Source organism: Vicia villosa, linkage group LG7, assembly GCF_029867415.1.
Source record: "Vicia villosa cultivar HV-30 ecotype Madison, WI linkage group LG7, Vvil1.0, whole genome shotgun sequence".
Lineage (NCBI taxonomy): Eukaryota > Viridiplantae > Streptophyta > Magnoliopsida > Fabales > Fabaceae > Vicia > Vicia villosa.
In genome coordinates this window covers 20,336,185-20,358,735 of record NC_081186.1, presented here as the reverse complement: position 1 = coordinate 20,358,735, position 22,551 = coordinate 20,336,185, and the positions used below count along the sequence as shown (strand labels likewise).

The window sequence follows — 22,551 nt, the reverse complement described above, 5'->3', positions numbered from 1 at the left end:
ATCAACTATTGTTGTAGGAATGGAAAATTTTATTGAAAGCAGTATATCTATTTTTCTACTCTATAAATAGACATATAACATAATTCTCGAATTACACGAAGTGAATTAATCAGATTACGAATTTGTCTTTAAAAGCAAACTAGTAGGAAACCCGTGCTATCGCACGGGTCTGGTCGAGGTTTCACATTACATGTATCCAAATATCACTTGTAAAATTCTTTTATATAAATCAACCATATATAAATTATTAAATATGACATCATATTTTCAGTTAGATAACATTAATATATTTATAACTTATAATCATTTATCAAAATTTAATTCATGTGTTTGGAATATCAAATATAATATAACTTATTTTACAGTTCATAAATATTCACGTAATTTCAATTATATACTAATAATATGTACCAAGTTTTAAGCATTGATTCGTATTTGTAATAAGTCGTACAATTATTTTTATAACTTCAATTTTATAAATCAGTAGCAAAAGAAATAGTTAAAAGATAGACATTAAAATGATCAGTCAATAAATGATATCTCATAGATACATTCACATCGACCCGTCAATTATTTTTATATCTTCAAATTTATAAAAGAATCCATCAATAGCAGATATCTCATAGATACGTTCACATCTACCCGTCAATTCATATGAGTTTACCAGTTGAATCCAGATGAGTTAATTCTAAAAATTTATTAAATCTATTTGAGATATTAGTCCATTTTTCCAAACCTAAAATGTATCGCAACACCCGTCAAATGCTTAAGAGTTTCTATATTTAACGTATATTCTTATAATATAAAAAAATATATAATTTTATAAGTTTAAAAAATATAATTTTAATTAAGAAATTAAACATAGTTAGAGAATAAAATTTATTAAACCTATTTGAGATATTAGCTCATTTTTTCAAACCTAAAATGTATGACATCTCCCGTCAAATATTAAAAGTTTCTACGTTTAATGTATACTTAAAATATTTAAAAATTAAACAAATAATAAAAATATGAGTATGTTAATAGAGTAATTAGATCTTGAATATGTACAATTATAAAAAAATAGAAATTTAAAATCTATGTATGGTAAATAATATATATTTATTCTCATATATTTAAAATAATCACATTAAGTAGTCTCAATTGGATAGTGTAATAAATATAAAATCTCAAATTTAAAATACTTTGTAATTTATTTCCGTTTATAAAAACAATGGTAGATTATTCAATTTATAAAACTAACTATATTAATAAATCTTTATCTTTTATCATTATTTTTTATGATTACCATTTATCATTAAATTTCCATGACTATCGATTAACATATTTTAACATGATTACAATAATGAAGTTAATTTGAAAAATTCTGAGAAGTTTTAGTTATTTCATAAGTTTACAAAAATTACAAAATCTCAATTGATTTTGTTTTGTTTTATTAACCTTTATATAAAAATCTAAATAATTTCAAAATATATTATATCTCAAATAAGGATCTAAATAATTACAAAATAACTTTTATTAAATATAATGATAAATTAAATATTTAACCTTAGTAAGTATTATTACATTAAGTTAAAAATACAACTCTTAAATTAGTTTAGAAAAAATATTTTAAACTGAAAAACTAAATTATTGTTTACTCTTCCAAATTTTGCAAGTACATTTTTTTTGACATGTGGCCTGCTTCAATTTTATAAAACAGTAACAAAAAAAATAGTTAAAAGATAAATATTAAAATGATCAGTCAATAGCAGATATCTCATAGATACGTTCACATCTACCCGTCAATTCAGATGAGTTTACCAATTCCAGTTAAATCCAAATGAGTTAATTCTAAAAATTTATTAAACCTATGTGAGATATTAGTCTATTTTTTTCAAACCTAAAATGTATCACAACTCCCGTCAAATGCTTAAGAGTTTCTACATTTAAAATATATTATTATAATATAAAAAATATAATTGTATAAGTTTTAAAAATATAATTTTAATTAAGAAATTAAACATAGTTAGAGAATAAAATTTATTAAACCTATTTGAGGTATTAGCTCATTTTTTTCAAACCTAAAATGTATGACATCTCCCGTCAAATATTAAAAGTTATAATATTTAAAAATTAAACAAATAATAAAAATGTGAATATGTTAATAGAGTAATTATATCTTGAATATGTATAATTATAAAAAAAATAGAAATTTAAAACCTATGTATGATAAATAGTATATATTTATTCTCATATATTTAAAATAATCACATTAAATTTTATCTTTTATTTTTTATGATTATCATTTATCATTAAATTTTCATGACTACCCATTAACATATTTTTAACATGATTACAATTATGAAGTTAATTTGAAAAAATTCTGAGAAGTTTTAGTTATCTCATAAGTTTACAAAATCTCAATTGATTTTGTTTTGTTTTATTAACCTTTCTATAAAAGTCTAAATAATTTCAAAATAAATTTTATCTCAAATAAGGATCTAAATAATTACAAAATAATTTTTATTTTATATTTTTATAATGAAAAACTAAATATTTAACTTTGGTATAAAATAATTATAAGTTGTAGTAAAAAGTAATAAATTTTATCTCTATTGATTTTGATTTGTTTTTATTAACATTTTTCTAAAATCTAAATGATTACAAAATATATTTTATGTCAATTTAGAACTTTTAATTTTAATAAAAAACTCAAATAAAAACAAAAATTAGTAGTATAAGCAAATTAGTTGTATTATAAATAAATTTTAAATTAATAATTATGTAAAATTATTTAGTTTTCAATTCAATAATAATAATTTCATTCAATTGAGTTTAAAAGGTAGACTTTTTTAAATCTTAAATTATTATTATTGAATTGAAAACTAAATAATTTTTCATAATTATTACTTTAAAATTTATTTATAATACAACTAATTTGCTTATATCTGAAATTTGTTTAAATTTTTTTAAAATTTATTCAAATTTTGTTAATAATATAAATTTTAGAATTTTTTAAATTAAGAAGAATTAAATATAAATTTTTTAAATTTTAAAAGATAATAATAAAAATAATGAAAACCTCGACTTAGAAATCATATTTTGAGTTTTTTTGAGAAACTTTTTATAACGTTCTACACATGTCTTCAAAATAATCATTCAAAAATACACCTTGGTTTAACATGATGGACTAAAATTACATGCATAAAAATTTTATAGCAACTAAAATATATTATTTTTTTAATAGAGACTGAAAATGAAAGTTGAGATATTTATAGGAAGCAAAAATATATTTAACCCATAATTTTAAATTTTTTATTAGATTAAATTTTTTAATTTAATCAAAGGACAAAATGTATAATTAAAAATAACAAAAAATTGAAGATTTCCTTATTCAACATTTTGATTCAATAAAAACATTGAAATTAAGCCAAATATATAAAAAAACTAAGCTATATAGGTCGATTATTTATTATCAAATATTTATCAAATTAATTATTATCACAAACATCTGCAGATTTCATTATCAAATTATTAAACATTAGCACCACTAAGTATGTTGATAATTAGAAAGCTATATGTGCTATTTGGTTGGTCTGCCACTTTTTGGTTTGCCACTTTACATTTAATTGGTTCTTCACTCAATGCTCTTCAATAGAAAACAGTTACAATTCAGCCATATCAATCAATAGTGTATCAATTACAATGGATCAATATTTATTCATTCAATTAATTACAGCATGAATATTCTAAATAATGAGGAAAAATCGTATAAAGAATCAAAATAGAATGAAAAGATGTCCCATGTATACAAAAATGAAAACAAAGTTAAAAATAATCAAAATAGAATCAAAATATGTCCCATGTATACAAAAATGAAAACAAAGTTAAAAGTTGAACAATGTATTAAACATAAGTAGAAATCACCATACAATTTTTGACTTTTGGTGTTTTCCTTATTATCCCCATGATTATAGGTCTTACAACAAAAGCACAACAAAATCATTAAAGGCAACAAAAACAAAACAACCATTATAGAAGCCACATAGATTATTCCATATACTGTCAAAGCAATAGCTATAGCCAAAAGCATCCATGACAGAACATCGTTAATGATTGCAGCTGAAAGAGCAACCCTTCCCAACTTTGAGTTGTCCGCTTTTAACTCTGCAAGGATTCCAGAAAGAACAGGACATTCAGTGACTAAAGAACATCACCAAGAATTAACACAAAAGAAACGGTCGAGAATAGCGCTCTCGTTCTGAATGGTAACACCATACCATAAACTGGTACAGTGACTTTCTACCTTTCATTCTTATTGTAGATGCATCCATCCATACTCCAACCAAGAATAGAAAATATAAAAGACCAACATTTGCTATTGACTCAAACATTATCAAACATTATCACACTTCTTAGAAGAAAAACTGCATCAGCAAATGTATAAGACATATCTTCAAACTAATCAAAAACCCATAAATTAACTCTCAATCAACAAACTTTAAAAGCTTTTGAAACATAACAAAAGAATAAACTTTTTGCAGGTAAAATATGCCATTGTTTCATGTATCAATAAGAGACACAATCAAATCTCCATCAAATAAAAACATCATTTTTAATCAATTAAACAAACATCAGTTTAAATAAAAATCAATCTGCATAAAGAACAGACTAACTGTCGCATAAAATTTTATTACTAATGGAAATGTGATACAATGGTTTATTACTAACAGTAACTACAGTTCTGTTAGAGACAACAACATAGATAAGTTAATAAATACAAATATATATACCTTTTTCTGCCAGGTGCGAGTAGATTGGTATAACTCTTTGTCCATTTTCTGACCAACTTCGTTCTTGCTATCCATTGAATCACTTTCATTTTATCAGATTATTATAAAGACAGCTACTCCCTGCAAGAATTGACTACAATCACAAACCACAAATTAACCTCAACATTAGGTAAAAAATAATAATTCAGAAAGTAAAAACCACAACTTTAGGTAAAAAATTGTGTGACCAAAACATGAGAAGTGTAAAGATCAAAACTTTTTTTATATGAAATGAATATAAGAATATGGTTACCTGTTCTTGGTCCCAAAAACACAGGATTTGTATGAAGACAATGACTTTGGATTTATAGATATGCAACCCGGATTAGTAGATGGACAGGGTATAATTTTCCTGCAAGAGACTCGTTGAAGCAAAAATACAAACATGTACCATGCAATAATCCAAGTTAGAATTATGCAGCTAAATAGAACCTGATAAAAACTTTTCAGCCTATAAATTTTCTAACAGTTTGGTTAGAGTCACGCGGTGTTAATGCGTGTTTACGGAGGCGATTGAGCAGTCCATCATAATAAGCCCTTTCCAACTGCATAAACAAATATCTTTGTGTGAGCCTCCAAAAGAGAAACTTGTAAAGAAAATCATAAAACTCATACAAATCAAGATAGATATTAGATTCACATTTAAATTGAAAACTTCTACTCATGTGTATAAATGATAAAAAAAATGGCAAACTTATACTCATGTGCTGAAACGAAAAACTTATACTTATGTGTAGAAACGATAAAAAATGGCAAACTTATACTCTGTGGTTTCAGATCTGGTTGTAGCTTTCACAACACAAACCTTGCATTTTATTGGAGGGGCCTTGATGCATATGGTCAGCGGCAGTTGACGCGGATATGTTGGCGACGGAGGCATATGTGTTATTTTTTACAGCGGCGGCTCCGACGGTGGTGGTTTGCAACAGAGGTGTCAAAGAAATACTGATTTTGAAAAGAGAAAGGTTGTTGTTGTGTTTGTAATTGAGAATAAGAGTGTGAGTGTGAATCTAAGAGTGATGGTTTGGGATGGAAAGAGAAAAGGAATCGGTGACTATGGTAAAGAAGAGAAGTAGAGTGAAATATGGTGTAGTACCTTGCAACGGCTTCGCTTTCGAAGTTGGTGATGGAATCAGTGCGGTTTCGTGTTTTTGCGTTAGGGTTTGTGTCCCATCCTTCACCTTTCTCGATTAGCCATGGGTTATGGATTCAGAGCTTCAAAGCTTAAAACAAATTTGTGGTTAATAAAAGGGTTCAAAGAGAAAAGGGGAGGATCACAAAGAGAGAGAATAGTTCTGGTGCTTTGTGGTTAATAAAATTTTGCTTCTTAAAATTGTAGAATAGTTCAATTACCCGTGTAACTTTTCAGCTCAATGAGACCTTTCAGTCCTCAATGCATCATTAAGTTGCTTAGATATTTAAACCCAATTATATTCTCAATGTAACTTTTGACATTATTTCACCTATAATATAAAATAATATTATATAAAATAGATTAAAAAAAGGAAAAACCAAATAAATAAAAATGAAATCAACAAATCAAAAAGTGACACAATAGATAGCATTTAATGTCAAATGAATATGGTGGCTTTATTTATCAAAAGGACAAATTTACCCATGGAATTTGAACGGTTTTAGTTATTTAATCAGAGGGCTTAAAGTGTAATTATCAGGTACTTTACTTTTTATATATTATAATAGATTGTAACTGAAATTTAACCCATTAATGTGTTTTAGAGGCTTATTAATATCATAACTGTTTAAAATACTTTTTGCGAATTAATGTGTTTTAAAGGCTTATAAATATCATAACTGTTTAAAATACTTTTTGCGACTTAAGAAGGAAAAAGAAGTGATGACTTTCATTTTTTTTTAATATAAAAAAATATGAATTAAAAGGTAGTGCACTGATAGTAAAATAGTTTTACACTGTCATCCATTAGAAAATCATTAATTTGCTATGTTATTAAATTATTTTTTAAATAAAAAAATGATTTAATTAGATACATGGTGGTGATTGGTTGACATTATAAAATATTTTTACACTGTCAGTGCATCATTCCTTTTTTCAAAAAGTATTTAATATTTTTTGAAAGAGTAATTTTGTACAAGAGGTTAAAGGTAGTGCACTGACAGTGTAAAAAGTTTTACACTGTCATCCAATAGAAACAAATCGTTTTGCCATGTCATATAAACTTTTTAAAAATTACAGTCTGATTTTTCCTGATTCATGATTGTGATTGGTTGACAGTGTAAAACTTTTTTGCATTGTCAGTGCATCACCCATTTTCTCTTTGTATAAATTGATAAATAAATATTTATTATTAACACATTTTAAAATTTTGAAATCTTATAACAACAAAAGTGTTATAAAACGTATGATTATGGATATCCATCAATTAGGAGATTTCATATTGATTTTCTATTTATTATATATGTCCTAAAAATAAGACTCATATTGTACTTGAAATCCACACTGATAATGAGAACAATACAATATTATTTCTCTCTTCTATTTCTCTCTTTTGTCTCTCCTCTTATATTATATTGCTTCTTATTAATTTCATAACACGTTATCAGGACGAAGCTCTGAGACTTAGAAGGTTCTATTATTTATTTTATTTTTTCTTTTTATATTATATATTTTTTATGTGTTATTTATCAATATATTGATTAGAAAATGAAAAAGAAAATCAATGATGATTTTCATGCATCTCTGATAGTTTGCATGAATAATGTTAAAGCATCCCTGAAGGATAGCAAAATAAATTATTTATATAGTTTTTGAAGAACTTATTAAGCATCCATGAAGGATAAAAAACAAATTATTTATATAGTTTCTGAAGAACTTGTTAAATATCCATGAAGGATAGTAATAAGGTTTTATATAGTTTCTGAAGAACTTATTAAATATTCATGAAGGATAGTAGTAAGGTTTTATATAGTTTATGAAGAACTTATTAAATATTCATGAAGGACTTGTCAAATATCCCTGAAGGATAATATTGAGATTTTATATAGTTCCTGAAGAACTTATCAAATATCCCTGAAGTATAATATTGAGGTTTTACACAGTATATGTAAGGTGACATTTGTTAATCAATATAATAACCATGTAGACGATTTAAATATTTTACGATATTAATTGTTGTATCAACTAAAAGATCATGCATATGTTTGTTGTCTACTCACAATCACAAGTTTGTGAAATTGTTTTCTGAACTAAAAGATCATGAATATGTATTATAATGTGAAGAATCATAAGTTTCTTCAATCCAATACATTTTGTGTGTTTCTAAAGGAAAATAAAGTTCTAAGAAATTGAGTTTTTCATAATATTAATTATTGCATCGACTAAAATATCATGCAAATATTTATTGTCTATTCACAACCAGAAGTTGTGACCGGTTACATGATCATTTTTTCTCAAAAATAGTTACTGTAGCACCCGTTTATTTTAATTTTTAATTTAATTGGAATTTAAATTAATAATTAGAATATTTTGGTTTGTGAAATTAATTGGAAAAGATTGGTTTATGGCATTGGGCTATGTGTGATACTAGTGAGAAGATGGGTGTTATATTAGTAAAGCCCTTTTACTAATTAAAAGTCTATTTTTCATAAAAATAAGGAAATTAGAGAAGAGGGAAATAAAACGTGAAGAAGAGCTGAGAAGTAGAGAACTCAGAGAACATGAAAGAGGAACAGAAGAGGGAGAGGACCAATCAAGAATCTTGGCTAAGGTAAGGGGGGACTCTCCGGTTAACATCTCTTATTGTGTTATATATAGATGATAATATTGATTAGATGTGTTATTTAGGTCAATTTGATTATATGTTAGATTGGGGTTTAGGATGATTTTGAAGAGAATCATAGAATTTGATGTTACCTATGTTGAATTCTGTGTATAATTGTGTGTGAATTGATGTTATGGTATGAATGTAGTGTTGTTGATGTGTTGCTGTGTTCATCCATGGAAACTAAATCTGAGAATAAGGGTTTCTAAATAATTGAGTAGAAGTTAGGTTTTTAATGTCTAAAACTGATATAGGATGCTAGATTGGTGAAGTTGAATGAATCCTATATGTTAAAGTATGCAAAAATGTTGTTTTAGGCTCAAAATCGCAGACTCTTAACGGTGGAAACGAGTGGAAAACGGACTGGTACGATTGCATGTTTTGGAAGAAGTCTCTGGCGATTTGCGTATGATACACGTATGAGGGACATTCCCAAGGGCCGTACGCGTATGGTACGCTGCTCTGTCCCGTCATAACGCAGTCCTCTGCCAGTACGCGTATGAGAAAGGGGTGATACGCGTATGGTGGAGTGATACGCGTATGAAGCGTTTTTCTGTGAAAATCAGCCTCTGCTGATACGCGTACGATAGGCGTACGGACAGGCGTGTGTGCAGAATTTTCCCGCTTTGTGATTTTTGAAAGTTTGATGATGCGTAATTTTTGAACCGTTGGCCTGGTTTGAGTGCCGTTTCGAGTATGATCAACCTTATGAAATAAACTTTGTATTGGATGATGATTTGATTGTATTTGAATGATGCTAATATATATAAGCATGCTTTAATGATGATGATATGGTTTGAATATGAGACGATGTTGTTCATCGGATCGACAATGGTATAAATATGTTGTATATATGTTTGCATTCATTCATTATCCTTTGTTGAGGGATGTATCCAGATGATTGTTGTGGATCAGTGAAGGACATAATTCCCATTGTGTGGAATTTGTGCAGGCAGGGCCGTATCTTGATGATGTTGGATCGGTCGGTGGGTTATTCCCATTGATGATGTTGGTACCACATTCATAGTGTCGGTTCATTCATATGCATGATTTTCATAACATGATTAAATATATTTCAATGTTATGGTTTTATGATGTGTTAATTGTGTGATGGTGAATTGTCTGAATATAATACAATTGGGTGAATAATATAACTATGATGTGTTATTGTTTATGATGCAATAATATTTGTTAATTGTGAATGAGACTCACCCTTACATGTTGTCATTTTTTCAGATTGAGGATAGCGGCTTTCGACTTGGTGAGGATTAGCTCATGAGTCAGTGTGTTTAGTATAGCGCCAGGTGTCATGCTCTGATATTGTAACACTAAGGAACGCGAGTTTTTGAGTTTATAAATTTATAACTCTATTTGTTTTGTTTTGAGTTATCTTGTGGGATATAATATCAAATATGTTGTGCTTATCCGTATGATTAATTTTCCGCTATGTTAACATGAGATATTAAGAATTATGATGAATTTTCCTTAGTGAATGCATGACAATGACATACGTTATTTTGTTTTTAAATTGAATTGTGGCACCCTTGTTTCATGTTACTCTGAATTATTTATTTAATTGTTGCGAGATTTAGAAGGGTGTTACAATAGTGGTATCAGAGCATAGTCGGTCGTTGTGACCAGAATCTTATTGTCGGTCTTCTCTGTGTATACGACTGGTGCGAGTTAACCCTATTGATAGTTTTGTTCTGACGAAATTATTTGTGATTTAAATAGAGCAATGGCTGGAAGAGGTGGAAGAAACGATGATGCAATTGCTGAGGCTTTGGGGATGATTGCTGGCATGCTGGGAGGAAATGCCAATGGTGCTGGGATTGGTGCGAACAGACAATTGGCAGAATTTCAAAGGAACAATCCTCCGTTGTTCAAAGGCACTCACGACCCTGAAGGTGCTCAGAAGTGGCTGAAGGAAATCGAGAGGATTTTCAAAGTGATTGATTATGCTGAGAACTTGAAGGTGAGGTATGGTACTCACATGTTATCTAAGGAAGCTGACGACTGATGGATTGCTACCAAGACAGAGCTAGAGACTGACGGAATAGCAATCACTTGGGCCGTGTTTAAGAGGGAATTTCGGAGGAAATACTTTCCTGAGGATGTTCAGGAAAGGAAGGAGATTGAGTTTATAGAACTGAAGCAAGGTAATATGACAGTTCCAGAGTATGCTTCAAAGTTCGTTGAACTGGCCAAATACTACACTCATTACAACAATGATGAGGCTGGTGAATTTTCAAAATGCATCAAATTCGAGAATGGCCTCCGCGATGAAATTAAGCTAGGTATCAGATATTAGAGGATTCAACGGTTTGCTGATTTAGTTGACTGTAGCAGGATATTTGAGGAAGATAATATCAAGATGAAATCATCTCACTCTCGCGAGTTGGCGGACAGAAAAGGTAAGAAGCATATGGATAGAGGTAAGCCATATGTGTCATACTCCAATTTTTGACCCTAGGATCATACATCATTTGCATATCAATCATCAATCAAGAGTTTCAACTTAAAACTCTGTTTGTGATGTTGTGCTCAATTCATCTGCAAGGGAATCATCGAGCACCAATTCTTTTTTAGTTTGTATATGTTTTACTAACCAAAATACCAAAAATATTGCCTTGTGCTTTTGTATGTTTGTGTTTTGTAGGTACCAAGTCAAAATATCCATCAAAAAGGGCATTTTCAGCATTCTTCAGCAAGCAATTGATTTGCATAAGAGTGCAATCAATTGCACCAACTTGATTTTCACCAGATTTTCATTCTGTTTCCTGTGCAATCGATTTGCATAAGAGTGCAATCGATTGCACCAACTGTTTTTTGCACTAAATTCAGGCAGTGCAATCGATTTGCATAATGGAGCAATCGATTGCACCAGTGCGAAATTGGAAAAATGAAGGCAATTTTCAGATTTTGAAGGTGATGACATCATTTGCAAGTGTGGGAATCATGACTTAGTTCTTATATTTGATTTCCTACATCATCTATCATAAACCCTCATGTGATGACATCAAGACCATTGGATCATAATTTTGGCTCCAAATTCACTTACCAAACCTAAATCTATTTTCCAATCCTAACTCCAAACCACCAATAATCCCAAGCCTAAATCCTATAAATAGAGGCTTTCCCCTCTTCATTTCTCAAGATTTAAAAGCCAAAGAAACTCTTGCTCTTTATCTTCTCATCCTTTCCTAACCCCTCACTCAAAGTTCCTTTCCATAGAATTAGTAAGATTCACCTTGAATCCTACTAATTTTGAACTAAACCTTCATTATTTCACTCTTTTCTTTTGTTATTCATCATCAATTGAGGAAGATCAAAGAATTTGTGGTTGCGTTCTTCAAGTAGACTCAAAGTTTTGTGAAAGAAATGGTAATCCTCTTGATCCATTCCATAATCAAAGATGTGATCCATGGTTGTTTGTGTGTGATGCACCTTTGGTGCTACATTGATGTTATTTGCTTGCTTATTTGATGTATTTTCGTGCTCAAGTTGATCCAAGACTACAAGGTGTTTGGTTTTATGTTTAAACAAGTTTTACTCCTTTTGATTGCTGTTTTTTTGAAAAAATTGCCTAGTGCAATCGATTGCTCTCTGTGTGCAATCGATTGCACAGTTGAAAAACTGCGCAAATTTTGAAAATTGAAGAAGGAGCAATCGATTGCACTCCTGGAGCAATCGATTGCTTGCTGAGCAGAATGTGTTTTTTTGCCTTTTTTTCACTTGTTTTTGGTTCTAACTCTTTTTCTACTCCCTTCTTTTGATATTTTCTTTGAATCATAAATTAAAGGCCTAATTCCTCTTTAATGTCAATGGACTTAGGGCGTTGATAGGATGAAAATCCGAATTCGCCATATTAAGTGATTGAACTTAGAGATGGAAGGAGCTTTTGAATGTGGTTCTATCTTTTACTTCTTTTTATTTTGATCGATGAAAGTCTTTGATACCTTGAGAATTCTTATGGATTCTTGGTAAAGACGAGATCACTACCTATTTTCTTTTCGTGTGGTATTGCTTTCGGAGAACGATCTACATATCGTTTTCTAGCATGCATTAGCACAAAGATTGTTGACCGGCCTCGTTTTAGGGTGATTTCTACATAAATCACTTGGCGATTTGCTTAACATAGCGCAACATTTCGTGTCCCGAATAAAAAGATCAAATATGGAAAAGAATTGTATGCGGTTGATTTAAGACTTATGGAAGTTTATCGTGTAGTCGCTATGATTTTATCAAGCTTCTGATAAACTTTCATTGAATTTAAATCCGAGAACATCCTTCACTCACCATCGATCGTAATTACTAACATTTTGATGATATACTTGACAAGTTTCAAGATGGTCATCTTTAACAATTGACAATTAACTTTAATTTCCACACTTTATTATATTATTCTTTATATTTCTTGCTTTATGCTTTATTTTATCATTTCATCATGTTTATGTTTCCGCCATTTTCTATTTGTCCATTTGGACGTTTATATTCCGTTATTTTCTCTTTGTCCATTTGGACACTTTGTTTATGTTTCCGCTATTTTCTCTTTGTCCACTTGGACTATACTCTATTTTTGTGCTAAAACATTAATAAACAACTCAAAATCTAAAAAACACTTAAGGATCTTTATGGAATAATGGTTACTATCCCGAGCATTTTGGAGACTTGAACTTTTAGACTTAGTACCTCTGGACCCTGTTATGTTGTTGTTATTATGCTGTTATTCTATCTGTCTGGCATTGGATTGTTTGTCTGTTTGTGTGTGCAGGTATTTCCTCGAAAGCCCTTGATGGTTGATTCCAAGGCATCATGATAAGTATTTTACCAGAAAACAGCCGTTACTCTGCCCGATTTTCGTCAGAATTTTAATGTGCTTAATGGAAAGTGGTGCTAAAGATAATAAGTTCATCTAAATCCCCAAGTGGTAATGTGTTGGCTTAGTGTTGATAGTCCAAAGGATGGGAAATCTACCTTGACTCTTAATGTCAAGTGTTGGCTTCTTTTTGGTTAGATCGTTCTTTCCTTAGCTTTTATTTTATGCGGTAGGATAGCCCCTTCATCTCCTCCCCTTCTTAGATTTTCAAAATCTTCTCCATTTTTCAAAAATCTTCTTATGTTTGCAATCCTTTTTTAAAATATTTTCTTTAAAAATATCTTTTGCCCTTAGTGGCTTTTCTTCAAAATAAACACGATTAATTGTTGTAGTGAGTTGCGATACCCCATGATTTTGAGATTGATTGATATAATGAAATATTTTCCACGTGAGAGAGCTAGTGGCATACTCGTTGATTTTCATCCGAGTTGGAGCCTTTCTTTCATTTGTGATGCAAAGAATCCATTTTTTCTCATAATCAAGATCAATGGCTGAGTATTTCTCTCCGACGAACGATAAAGTGTTTATTCCTTTTAAAAAAAACCTTTTCCCTTTAAGTGGAACTACATTAGCTCTGACTTCTCCATTGCACCGAGGAGGTATGTAGGCACAAGGCTTAATGTCTTGCCGAGCTTGTTTTAAAATAAACCTTTCTTTTGCACACACGACACAGATTTTCAAAAAGGTTCCTGTGGAGTACCAAAGATATGACTATGACTGCTAGACAAGTGAATGATGCAGTTGAAGACGGTGCAACAATGTTTATGTTGTTTGCGTTGATGAACTTGAAGGAGAAGGTAGTGAGTAGTGAACTACCAGTGGTATGTGACTTTCCGGAAGTTTTTTTCCAGAAGATGTGAACGAGTTACCGCTGGAAAGAGAGATAGAGTTTGCTATTGAATTGGTTCCGGGAACTAGTCCTGTGTCGATGGCACCGTATCGTATGTCACCATCTGAGTTGGCTGAACTGAAGAAAAAATTGGAAGAACTGCTTGAAAAGAAATTCATTCGTCCGATTGTTTCTCCGTGGGGTGTGCCTGTGTTGTTGGTAAAGAAGAAAAAGGGTTCTATGGGACTGTGTGTAGATTACCGATAATTAAACAAGGTTACTATCAAGAATCGGTATCCATTGTCGAGGATTGATGATTTGATGAATCAACTGGTTGGAGCGTGTGTATTTAGTAAGATTGATATGAGGTCTGGGTATCACCAAATTTGAGTGAAGGAGGACGATATTCAGAAGACTGCATTTAGAACGAGGTATGGTCATTACGAATATTTGGTAATGCCGTTTGGAGTTACTAATGCACCTGGTGTTTTTATGGAATATATGAATAGGATCTTCTATCCTTATCTTGATCAGTTCGTGATGGTATTTATAGACGATATTCTAATATATTCTAAGAATGAAGAAGAGCATGCAGAACATCTCAGAATTGTGTTAGAGTTGTTAAAAGAGAAGAAACTTTTTGCCAAATTGTCAAAGTGTGAATTTTGGTTGGATGAAGTTAGCTTTATTGGGCACGTGATTTCTAAGAATGGTATTTCTGTTGACCCCACAAAGATAGAAGTGGTATCCTAGTGGGAAACTGTCGCGGGCAAAAAATCGTTTGTCCTTTTTCGGGATGAGACACCTGATGCCTTCTTTGGGCTCGAGTGCTCAAAAAATGATTTTTCTTTTGTACCGACCAAACTTTTTATTGTTTCCAAAGTAGGAAAAGGAAAAAAGCTGCAATAACCTAAAAAGTGGGGGAGAGATTCCGGGTAAGAGGGTTGGTTATACGAAGGGAAGGTATTAGCACCCAACGAATCTATAGTACTCTATAGGTTTCTTTGTTTTGTTTATTCCATTCTTGTTGTGGTGGAGGTTCTTGTGAAATAGGTGGGACCTAAGGTGTTTGTTTGATTATGCTCGCAAAGATCATTGCGATCCTCTGCATACATATCCCTTAGAGGGAATCAGAGCATCTGTAGCTCGGGGTCTACGGGTGCTAAGGTTTGAATGGTTTTTTTTTGTTTTGTTTTGTTTTGCTCGCCAAGGATCGACCTTGTGCCTACGTATTCTCAAAGGGATGTTGAGAAAGTCAGAGCAATCGTAGTTCCCACTTATGCTAGTGGAAGCAAAGGAAAAGAGACAAATGTCATCTAAATGTTCGATGTATCTAATCTATATCATCACATACATCTGTTTGATTTTTGTTTGAAAATCTCTTCATTATAAGCCCTGGGCTGTGCCACTTATGGCGCTTAGAATGATAAAGATGTTTTTGTTGTTTAACCAGCCTTGTGGCAAAAACTTTCAATGAAGTCAGCCTTGTGACAAAAAGTTTTGATTAATCAGCCAGCCTTGTGGCAAAAGTTTCAATGAAGTCAGCCTTGTGACAAAAACTTTGATTAATCATCCAGTACGGTGGTAAAACAGTTTGATTGATTAGCCAGCCTTGTGGCAAAAAAGTTTGATTGATTGATTGATTGATTGTTTGTGATGATATAAAAGAGATACTCCTATCATAGAGATGCAAAATGTCTAATCTCCTAGGGTATTTTGATTTGGATATTGGGGATGCTTATAAGAAGCCCGTGGGTCCTTGTACGAAGCCCAAGAGGAGGCTATCCGAGGGTCCTTGCATTGTAAGCCCAAGAGGAGGCTATGGGAGGGACAATCCAGGGTCCTTGCATTGTAAGCCCAAGAGGAGGCTATGGGAGGGTCACTCGTTTGTACAAAGCCCAAGGGGAGGCATGGTATAGTTGGTTTGAGCTCTTAGAGCGATTTCACCGGGAAACCATACTCTATGTCCTAACCTAAACTAGGGAGATTCTTTGCACGAAGCCCAATAGGAGGCTATGGGGAACCTAGTGTTGTACTAAGTTGAATAAGCACACATATCACACATATGAACAAACATGAACAAGTATGAACAAACATGACCAAGTATGAACAAGCACATATATATGACAAAGTATGTGTATATAATGGAGTTTATGAAGGAAATATACCTGTAAGCATGATCCATTTGTATACACAGGGCTCGGGACTCATACTCGGGGAGAGGTCCACTTGAGTTTATTCAAAGCTATGTAAACAGGTATTTACAAAAGGGCTTGGGACTTATACCTACATGGAGGCCCATGGTATATTTTTGGGAAGATTTAAAGAAAACCTTCATTTTTGGTTTGTTATTCAAAGTTAAAAAAAACAGATTGAGATATGTACAAAAATGTGTGTGTACAATGAAATACCTAATTTCATGTACAGGAATGGGTATGTACAAAAGGGGCTTGGGACTTATACCTACGTGGAGGCCCGTGTTTTATTTTATAAAACATGGTTGATTGTTTATTTACAAACGCGTCGTTTCGTCGTTTTGAAAACAGTTTGAAAAGTATTGTTTTGAAAGAGTTTTCTGTACAAAGAAAAACTGTGAAAAGAAAGAGGAAAGGGACTTATACTCTCTAATATTCGAGAGGCCCATATCGCTTTGAAAATCAATTGATCAAATAAAAAGATTTAATCAATAGTTTCTTTTGAAATCAAAAAGAGATGGTTTATCGTTTTTTTGAAAAGAATTGCGATCGCTTGTTTTAAAACGATTTGAAATTGAAAGAAATCAAATTAATCAAGATAAACAAAAAGATTATGCTTAATTAACACCTAAATGATTAGGGTTTGATCACAAAATATTTATAAGTGATTAGGTTTGAAAATTAAATGAAAAAACAATATTTAAAGTATTTAAAAACATTTAAAAATGTATCATTTTAAACCTAATTAAAAACATATTAAATAAATCTTTTTTTGTGATTTTTTTTGATATTCATAAAATATATATATTAAATAAGAGGTGTGTAAAAAATGAATGAAAAATGAATTAATTTGGTTAGTTAAATAATTAATTGAAGTTGTGAAGAAAATGAAAGAAAATAGGTACTAAAAAATTGGTTTTGTCTCTACAAGGGTTTGAACCCACGACCTCACGCTCACCACTCAAAAACATAACCAACTGGACCACGCGCGTGGTCTGATTATCAAAGGCAAGGATTAGGTTATATTTTGAGTCAAGTTACTAAATTCAGCTTCAAAAATATGGCGCCAAGAACATGAATCCCAATTGAATTTGAAAATTCTGGAAACTGGATCAAATTGATCAAGTGAAGGGTCTAATTCACTCGTTTTTTCACAAGGATCACGATGGTGGTCTTTAATTCCATTTATTTTCACTCTAAGGGGGTCAATTCTCTGATGAACACGAAGAACCCTAATTCTATGATTCATTCTAAAATCGTGTATGTGCAAGTTAAGATGCAATTGATTGAGGGTTAATGATCCTCATAGGTGCAGAAACAAGATGGTATGCTCACATTTCATTTATGATGCGTGCAAGTATGAGTTTGAAGTTCATGAGGCTTACCTTCAAAAACGGCCAAAGTGGAGATTGAATTCTTCAGTAGAGGTGTTACAGATGCTTTGCAATGATCTGGATAGCTTCAATGATGATTATGGAACATGTTTGGATGCTTGGAGTGAACTGAATTCATCTGAGCATAGCCATGGGACCCGATCTGCAGTTGCTTGGAGTGAGGATCGAATTTGAAGATTATGAGGTTACAGGTCATATGTGAGTGTTTGGATCATTCATATGAAGTATATGGAGAGTGTTAGAAGTGATAGTTTGGGCAGATATGGCTTGATGTGAGAATTGGCATGTTAAGGTTCACTTTATGCAAACATGGAGGTGAGATGGTGATTCTGAGTTTTAAGGTGTTTTTGGGTGTGTGGATGGATCAAACACATCACATTTGATGTTTATGGGATGTTAGAACCCTCACTTTTCTCAGAAATTGCAAGAAATGGAAATTGCAATTCTCCCTCTTTGAAACTCATGAAACTTGTAACTTAAGAAAGAAGAGAGAAAACCTATGATTATGAGGTTTTGGTGTGTGTTTGAAGATGATTTGAACCTCTATTTATAGGCCAAGGATTCTGAATGCAAAGCTCTTGCAAGTTGATCAAGAAGTGATGATTTGGCTTAAGAGATAAAATGGAATCTTTCACATTAAATGCAAATGGTTAAAAGTGACTTAACCATGGTTATTTCTCTAGCTTCTTATCCTCTTCCATTCTGATCTTCAAATCAGAAAATATCATTCAATTATTGCTTCTATGCATCATTGCTTGGATTATAGGTCATGTAGTCTTGAAACTTAGTGAAAAATGGTGTAAATCCAAGTGAAAATGATCACTAATGTCAAAATTCAAAACCATGGCTACACTCCATATTTTTTCATGCTCTTGGTCATTTTGGAAAGCTCATATTACACACTTCAAAACCCTAGTTGAAAGTTTCTTCAAGACCTTTAAGGAAATGGGTGAAAAAGATCCATGAACTTTGAAGAAAATGAAGTCTTAAGTGAAATTTTCAAAAGATACCAACTTTGAAGCTCCATATCTCTTAAATGGTTGATCTTTTGGAAAAAAAATTATATGTGACAAAGTTGTTCATTGGATCAAAATCTACAACTTTCATGTTGGAAGTTTTTTTCAGTTTGTAGGTGAAATTTTGAGTTATTCCCTTCCAAAGTTTGAAAAAAAACCATGAAAAACACTTAGAAATTTTTCTAAGTATGGAAAGTCAAACTTTTGACTTTTTGATTCTTGATTGATTTTCTTGATTTTTCTTGATCAAATGACTTCATATATCATACATTGATGATTAAAAACTTCAAAAGTCATGGTTGACCAAAATTCTCCAAAAGTCAATGGTGATCTTGTACAGTTGACTTTTTCAGACGAATCGCGTTTCTGGAGATTTCAAATGAACCAAGCTATCCTCACCAAATGAATGGTATGAATGGATCATATTGAAGCATTAGAGGATATTGAGCCATGGTTTGAGTTGTGACACCATGTCCTGATTAAAAGGTCAGTTGTTCAGTGAATTAGGTAAAAAAACCCTAATTGTCGACCTGATAAAATTGATGACTGTGGATCTTGAATTGAGATGCAATTTCCATTGGATATTGTCATAGGGATTATTTGAGGATGATTGAAACCTTTGATTGACTCCCTGGGTATTTTTAGGGTTTCCCAAATGTGATCCCTGATTTTAGTCCCTGATAGTTCAAAACCCTAATCTGATGATTTGAAATTTCACTGTTGATCAATCCTTGTGTAGGAGATGTTCTGAGCCAATGGATTAGGTCAAAATGATGCATTTGGGGTCTTGAGGTCATATCCCAAGTCATTAGGTTAAATTCTGAGCAAAAGTCAGGAGTATGCTAGCTTCAGTCAAAACCCTAATCTGGTTGATTCAGAGCCTTTGAGCTTGTTGAAATGAATCTCTGAGAACCAAATGTTGATTGCTGATGAAGATGATTCATTTGAGATGAAGGGAAAACAAAACCCTAATTGTTATTTGTACTGATGAGTGATTTCTTGATTAAACCCTGCTGAGTCACAAGTAGCAAACACAAGCTATGCAATTTGTTAGAGATGCAAATGATGCATATGCTATGATATGAGGTGGTATCTTAGGTCAAAAATTGGGGTATGACAGATGCCCCTATTTAAGTTTCTTCAACCTGAGACATGAAGATTGAAAATCTTCGTTTTGATAGGGTGGAAGAGACTTAAATATCAGAAGACGCAAATTTTGGACCTAAGATACCAAAATTGCGAATGATGCAAGGATATCTTTACCGAGGGATATCAAAAAATGACTCCACTGGGGAGAAGAGATCTGGAAGGATGTCTCAATCCGTTTTAGGAAGAGAATCCGTTTTCTTTCTTTTCGGGGAAGCAAGTGTACGCTTCGCCGGGGAATGATAGCTTTGTAAGAAAAAGCTTACCTATCGACATTATCGACTATCAACAGAGGGATAGACTTGTTTAATAATGCGAAGGTGAAAGGTATGAAACTGTGTTACCGACTACCAGCATGGTGATAGACTTGACAAGGTAAAAAGAGTTTCAAAGGTTCGGTTAATATTACCGACTATCAGCCTTGTGATAGACATGTTAAATAATATAACCAGAACAAAAGGTTACCGACTACCAGCCTTGTGATAGTGGTTTTGAAGACATGATCAATTATCAGCCAAGTGATAAAATGATCCTGGAGACTTTGCTAGGGAAATTACTGGTTATTCAGCCTTGTGAACAGTAATAAGGCCCTGATCGTCAAATGATCTTCATGATTGATTTCCTTGAGAGGAAATTTTTTTGAAAGAAACATAAACTGCTCAGATGATGAGGCTATTGTTTATGGTTCTATTTTTCACGACTCTGTTTGAGGAATCGGAATTTGAATCTTTGGTAAAGACAGGGTTCTAACCAAGAATGAATTGGAAAGAGACAGTCAAACAAGACTTTGTACCCATGAGGAATGAACTCAACTGGGGATTTTCTCCTTTGTTTTGAGAGGAGAAACTAAAGCAACCTTCTTCCACGAGGAATGATCTCAGTGGGGAACTGGAGAAAGAAAGGAGGTTATTTCTGCTTATGGGTGACAACCTACTGGAGAGATGACACGCCCATACTTGTTTCTTTTTTTTCTTTCTTTTTTTTCTTTTCTTTCTCTTCCTTTTTCTTTTTTGGGATAGATATATCCTAAACAAGTGATTTTAAAACAGATATTGAAAAAAATGCAAGAATGCATAAATGATGCAAATATGTATGAATGATGAATGTCATGAATGTCGCATGCATGCTGACGATACTGACAGACAAGGAAGTATATACTGGAGAAGGACCGACGTCGCAATACAACCAGATACTTGGCAAATGTTCTTCAACACGGTGTAGATAGCACGGGTGATGAATGGTGTTGCATGTTTTAAACTTCTCTGGGGAAGATGAGCAATTTTTCTCATTGAGATGGAAGAACTTCTTCACTGGAGATGGAAAATCTTCGTCACTGGGGATAAAAGACCTTCTTCACTGGGGATAGAAGAGCTTTTCCTATCATAATCTTTGATTCATCCTATGGAGATAGCTGTTGATGTTCCTTCTGTTGTTCACAACTCAAAGGAAAGTTTCGCTTTTATTTTGAAAAAGGAAAGTAAATTCATTTAAAACTTTTTTCTTTTTTTCTTTCAAAAACGAATAACACAATTAAAGCGTCATTTTGTAAGCTGAAAGAAATTAGAATTGCAAACAAATGGGCACAAGGCTCAAATTTATTTAATAGGATGGTAATCAGCTAAAGGCGTGATTCCATAGAGTATTTACAAAAGTTGGAAATGGTAATTATGCGGAAAAGGCTGCATTGAAAGCAATAACCACTATTCCCTTACAACTTTGAGTTCCAACTGTGTTTGTCGCTTCAGATTGGCGATGATTTGATCGTAGATCCTTTGATGGAAAAGACTCCTCAGGTGACGAAGTATGGACTGATGCAGTTACTTTGTCATGAATCCCTAATTTTTGCCTAGATTGCCCTTTCAGGTTTTCAATCTACCAGGATGAATTTTTTCTGTTTTTGTCTCTAATTTTTGCCTGGACCGCCCTTTCGGGTTTTCAGTCCACCGAGACGCTCATTTTTGCCTAAGTCGCCCTTTGCGGGTTTTCGACTTACCGAGCTGTTCTTTTGTCTTTTTTAGACAAAGTATTTCTTGACTGCATCAGCATTCACAGGATATGGGAGTTCATCACCATCCATGGTTGTAAGAATCATGGCGCCGCCAGAAAATGTTCTTTTGACAACATACGGGCCTTCATAATTAGGAGACCATTTGCCCCTAGAATCTGGTTGAAAAGACAAGATCTTTTTAAGCACGAGGTCGCCTTCTCGAAATTCACGAGGTCGAACCTTTTTGTTGAAGGCTTGTTTCATCCTTGCTTGGTATAACTGTCCATGGCATAGAGCAGTCATACGTTTTTCTTCGATTAAGTTCAACTGATCGTATCTGCTTTGACACCATTCAGCCTCTGATAACTTGGTCTCCATGAGGACTCTCATTGATGGAATTTCAACTTCTACGGGGAGCACAGCTTCCATGCCGTATACTAGAGAAAAGGGAGTTGCCCCTGTTGAAGTACGCATTGAAGTACGGTACCCATGTA

General features: G+C 32.3%; 1 long non-coding RNA gene across 1 annotated transcript; it reads right to left on the bottom strand.

Annotated features, from left to right (window-relative positions):
- Positions 1-3,987: 3,987 nt before the first annotated feature.
- LOC131617006 (uncharacterized) lies at positions 3,988-6,065 on the bottom strand. The gene is made up of 4 exons (XR_009288386.1): positions 5,911-6,065; positions 5,068-5,359; positions 4,776-4,908; positions 3,988-4,149 (listed from the first exon to the last, which is right to left on the bottom strand). It is a non-coding gene; the product is annotated as an uncharacterized LOC131617006 (long non-coding RNA).
- Between the last annotated feature and the right edge of the window lie 16,486 nt (positions 6,066-22,551).